The 5,981-nt window shown below is 36.1% G+C and overlaps 1 non-coding gene across 1 annotated transcript; it reads left to right on the top strand.

Annotated features, from left to right (window-relative positions):
* Window positions 5,794–5,867, top strand: TRNAE-UUC. The gene has a single exon. It is a non-coding gene; the product is annotated as a tRNA-Glu (tRNA).

Genomic DNA, 5,981 nt, shown 5'->3' with positions numbered 1-5,981 from the left:
TGTGAAGAGGATTTGAATTTATAATTTATGTCTTTTTTGCAACAATAGTCTATGATACATTGATCGGAGGTTTTTTTAAAAAAGACCCTTTTTGCTAAATAATTAGCAAAGCCGACCGTTTTGCTAATTATTTAGCAAAACTGACCTCTTTTTGACCAACAAGTCGGTTTTGAAAAATTACTTCTTCGAAACATACGGGACTATTAGTCGTGTATGTTTAGTGGCCAGTAATTGGTCACTAATCTTAAGCCAGAAAACTCACGGAACTACTAGTCCCGTGGGTTTGTTGAGCCCTCGACAAAATATACGGGAGTAGTAGTCCCGTACGTTGAGCAGAAACTCTCTCAAGCTCGCCTAGCAAATTCACGGGACTACTAGCATATCCACGGGACTAGTAGTCCCGTGAATTTGCTAGGCAGACACAAAACCTGCACAAAACATGCACAGACCCCTTTTGCTTCATATACATTGTTTTTTGACCACAATTTGTGCAAAAATATAACATTCACTTCGTATAAATTGATATACAATATAATATATATAAAAGTTATAAACTTTAAGAAATAAACACTGGATAAGAACACATTTAATCAATTCACAACATCATAACACAAGAGATATGTCATATACATATCAACACAACAAAATATTATAAACAAATCCAAATATATCAAGTCTATCCATACGACAAAATATATTCGACATATTGTGGAGCATGCTGTGCAAAACCAAACTGTCTAAGCACACGATCCGGCACATGCATCTCCATAATTTCAAAACAAATGAGAGGAATGCTGACTCTCCATATATTGTGTCCCTCCATGCAAATCAGTGGTAGATGAGGTAGGTAAAGTGCACATGGTTGCCACTCGAACTACAAAGTATTTCATATATTAATAACTCTTTGAAATATATCGGTAGATTTAAATAACTTAAATTCAATTTTGATACCTGATAAATTTTCATTCGGTTGGGCTCTCCTCTATAAAAATCTAACTGTCTTGCCGGGGCCTCATCGTATGCTTTAGTGACGTTCCATCTGCATGTATGATATAAGGTAGGTTGTAGTTTCAAATTTAAAAGTTAAACTTAAATTTTCATTAATTAAATCCAAAAAAATTTACCCGCATCCTAGTGGAATCTATCCATCTAAATCTTGCGTCTCGCATAATCTTGGTCTTAAAACCAATCTCTCACATACCCAAACTTGTAACAATATCAAACATCCCTTGAGCTCCTTATTTTGCATATAAGCAACCTTCGACATTTCCCTATATATGTATGCTAAAACAACATTACCCCATGATAATGTCCTGCACCTATTGAAGTCCTGGAGAAGCGGTAACCACTTATCACATGACAAATGTATTTAGTCATTTTATAACAATAATGAGCAAAATCTAGCAAAAACGTTCAAGATAGTACATTATAACAATAACAAGTTGTCTTACCTCAAATGTACTTTATGTTTACTTGAATCGGGAAAAAGAAGCATCTTGATCATGTGCAAAATATATGCATGAGTATGCTGCTGGATCATGACTTGGGATGCATCGTCTGGCAAGGGGTTTGTGAAATTTTCTTTAGCCACTTCAATCTAATATATTCTCATGCAAGGACTCCAGAGATAGTCCTAACAAATCATCACAGACTCGACGTCACACATGCCTATTAGTCACAGTAACACAAGGACCATCAATGCGGATACCAAAGATCATTGCTACGTCCTAGAGAGTAATAGTCGCCTCGTCGATACGTAGATAAAAAGTGTTAGTCTCTGGTCTCCATCTATCCTTCAATGCATTAAGTAGTGCCCAATCAAGCTTCATCCATCGCAATTTTGAGCATGTGAGAAGACATGCTTGGGCTACTAGAATAATGATACACGGATCTTCAAGTGGCCAACGCGTATGTCCAAGACTATGATCAATCATAACTAGCTCCGGTCCACTCTGCACAATAAAAAAAAAAATTAGAATATAACAATGAGTAAGTAATATGTGACTATAAACTTATGGCTAAAAATTTATGAATCATTACAGATGTAAATGATATACTCTCTAAACGGTGGTGTGACTGATCATAGAGGACGTCATCACTAACCGACCCGAGAAGCATAGTGTATATACCTGCACATATAATTATTAACTTATTAGTTTCTACCGAATTAATAAGACTATAATAATAAAAAATAGAGATAGAAATAGAAAACATATTACCAATTAATTGCTATCTACTTGTTCTTGATGGACAACAAGACCTATTATGACCTAATTGATTACATTGTCCACATTTAATTCGCAACACTACTCCTTCCCGGCATTGATCCATAGCACCTCTAATGCGCACAGAGCGAGGTCGTCCCACTTGTTTTTTGTATTAAGGTGGTAATATACATGGTATATTATTATCCGGCCAATAACGACTATCGTCTGGAGGATGTAAACTCTCCTTATAAGCATTTCAATAATAATTTGTTGAATACCAAGCTGAGCAATAATGATCATATGACAATCTAGTGCCACCATCCTGATTAGAACTAGTCGCTAAAATATGTTCACATGGCATTTTTTATAATTATGGTATATTACAAGTACAACTTTACTCTTGGCATAAAGATAGATGATGTAAGTACCTTCACAATCTTTAACCTCCTATTCATTATCGTTGAATGACTCAATTCTACATGTTCTTATGGCCACAATCATTTTCTGCAGAATACTCTTATTTTTTCAGAGTGTAACTACTCATTCAATTTGCACCATCACCACGTCTCTTAATAAAGTATGTGTTTAATCTATAAAACGTCCTTACAACCAAGACTTGAATTGACATAGCACGGGCACCCTTGAGTAGGTTATTAAAACTTTCAGAGCAATTAATTATCATCATATAATAGTGCGCTCCACTATCTCTACGTAATGCCCATCGATCTTTATATTGTGGCTTCAAGTTTTGTTCAATCCAGTTGTGTGCTTCAACTGATAGGAATTTAATTTTCTCTCTACAATGTTCATATACCAGTGTGTCGGCTGCACACCCGGCTTGCCACAATAGATTTTGTAAATTAACCTCTCTATGTTTTTTTTTTAAAATTATCTCTTATATGAAGCAATACCGGTGATGGTGTAGTGCACTCCACCCCTCGTGTAAGACTCGTGGAATTCCTTTCATCCGGTCAGAAATAAAAGTAATCATTCTAGGACTTTAAACAATAGGGATGTATCTGTAAATACATTAAAAAAACCACTTCCAACTCAATTTATCCTCCACCTTCATAACTACGAAAGCTATTGGAAATAGCCCACTATTTGCATCTACACCGGTCGCAACCAAGAGCACTCCTTTGTGCTTGCCATATAAATATGTGCCATCGATGCTCAAGAGTGGACGACAAAAATAGAACCCTTTGATAGTGGGTCCAAATGCCCAAAATACTTACATGAACCTCTCCACTTCTGATGCGATCTCTTTAGACAAGATTTTATATTCGGTACTTGGATTTTTCCTCTTAATTGCTTCAAGATATTGCGAAAGTAATTCGTAAGATTTTTTTCCAATCTCCAAAGATTTTAGTCAACGCCTTTCTCCGTGCATCATATGCTTTATACTTGAATATAGTTATTTTTCTCATATCATATACCCTATTATCTGACTTGGAGTAAGATCAAGTTCTTGCCTAACTTCGGGCATAATTAGTTTCAAGATATAAGAGGAAGTTGTTGCCTTATAATCGGCATTGACAATCAGATTGCAACATGTTTGAAGACCGTAATAATTAGAGTTCATAAATTTCCCATTAGATTTTTTTCCTAATAGCTGCATTAAGCTTCCATGGACACTTTAAATTTCTCTCGTCTTGAGCACTTGTATACTCTCCTTGAGCTTTCTCCTTGAAGTAGCACTTTACATGATAGTTAGTTGTATTGGTTTACCGGCTTGAATTTTACCCGATTCTTGATTGCCCATTCACGTATAGTGAAAACTAAGGTTTCCTTATTCTCGAAAAGATCTCCTTTTTTTGAAAGTGAAGTCCTCATGTAGATCGAAATTAGAACCAAGCTCAACGAACTCAGCTTGTGAGACATTTATCCACTCCTCATTTTGAAACTCTTCTAGCAACGGTTCTTCAGACTCCACATAATCATTGTTTACACAACATTCATCCATCCAACGGGCATCATCATCAATTCCTCCAATTGCACAATGTATACTATCAAGACGTTCCTCCTCTTCAGCATCTTCATAATCATCATCTGCGTCTGCATCCTCATCCTCTTCTTTAATAGAACAAACCAGTAAATTAATTGAAATATTACCTGACGCGTTGTGGAACACGTCACTTGACATTGCACCTGAGTCATTTTCTAAGTGCAAGGCACCTTGAGAGAATGAGATTTGATTTTCAAGTATGCAGGAGAACTCTCCATGAGTATATGAAACTTCGAAAATACTAGATATTGGAATATTTTCAATGAACAACTTGATTAAGATTTGCTTTTCCGTAAGTTGTGTCATGCCACTCAATTCTTGATCATTGGTGGTGTCTACAGCAATTGTTCTTTTTCCATTTATCGGACAATTACAAAAGACCTTAGTGGCATATTGTGCATAATTAATTCTAGTAACTTTGTATATTTTCTCCATCATTCCATCGAAATTGTAATTTCTAGATAATATAAATATTTTTCTAGATCCTCTTTCATATATAGATATATTATTCATTCTAACACTCAGTTTTTCACTGAATAAGTAAATAACCGGTATTCAATTCGCCATTTTAACTAAAGAATTAAAATTCACCATATGCAAATTAGATTTTTTTCCTATTGATTATCATAATTAAAATATTTATTCTAAATATACAATTATTTCCAAACTACAATATTAACTAATAATACAGAGAAAATTATGAAAAAATAAGAAATTTATACATTGATGAAGTTTTGAATTTCGTTGACATCAGAGAGACTAAACTGTGTCAGATTTCAACAACGCCGGAGTGATCTTTGGGGAAGATCTTAATTAGGATTTGGAGGGTATGAGTTTGGAGAGGATAAGAAAGAGAAATTTGAGGGAGGAAAAGGTGAGTTGGGAGAGAATCAATAGAATGAGGGAGAGAGATTGAGGGAGGAATATTGGGGGAGAGAGATTGAGATTGGGGATTTCGGCTAGGAGAGAGAAAGAGAGAACGAGAGAGATTGGGAGAGATGTTGTGCCCTAATTTTTAGGGCACAGCAGGGGCTTATATAGCCCGACAAATCCATGGGACTACTAGTCCCGCGGATTTGTTGGGCGAGCTCGAGGGAGTTTCTGTTTAACGTACAAGACTACTACTCACGTACATTTGTAGTCCGTGGATTTGCTGGGCGAGCTCGAGGGAGTTTCTGCTTAGCATACGAGACTATTACTCTTGTACGTTTTGTCGAGTGCTCAACAAACCCACAGGACTACTAACAAACCCATGTGGCTAGTAGTCCCGTGGGTTCTCTGCCTTATGTTTAGTGGCCAATAATTGTCCACTAAACACACGGGACTAAATAGTCTCGTATGTTTCGAAGAAGTAAATTTTCAAAACCGATTTTAGTCAGATCGTTTTGCTAAAAATTAGCAAAACGGTCGATTTTGCTAATTATTTAGCAAAAAGGATTTTTTTTAACTCCTACAATGACCACGCCCTTCCTCTACTGCTTTTATACTAGCATTTAGGATCAAATAGGTTGAACTAACGTGGGCGACCGAAGAATCTGAAACTTTCAATTACAACTAACTGCAATCCAGCCTATCACAACATCCATTGTCGTCTAGTCCGGTTAGGATACCTGGCTTTCACCCAGGCGACCCGGGTTCAAATCCCGGCAATGGAATGATATTTTGAGTTTTAGTTTTTAGGATTTCATATATCCCGAGAATCATCATACTCACTGATAAATTACCGTCCGATCTTTAGTTGATTTTCTGTTATCATAATGTTAAAAAAA

Source organism: Asparagus officinalis, chromosome 2, assembly GCF_001876935.1.
Source record: "Asparagus officinalis chromosome 2, Aspof.V1, whole genome shotgun sequence".
Classification (NCBI taxonomy): Eukaryota; Viridiplantae; Streptophyta; class Magnoliopsida; order Asparagales; family Asparagaceae; genus Asparagus; species Asparagus officinalis.
This window is presented reverse-complemented; position numbering and strand designations above follow the sequence as displayed.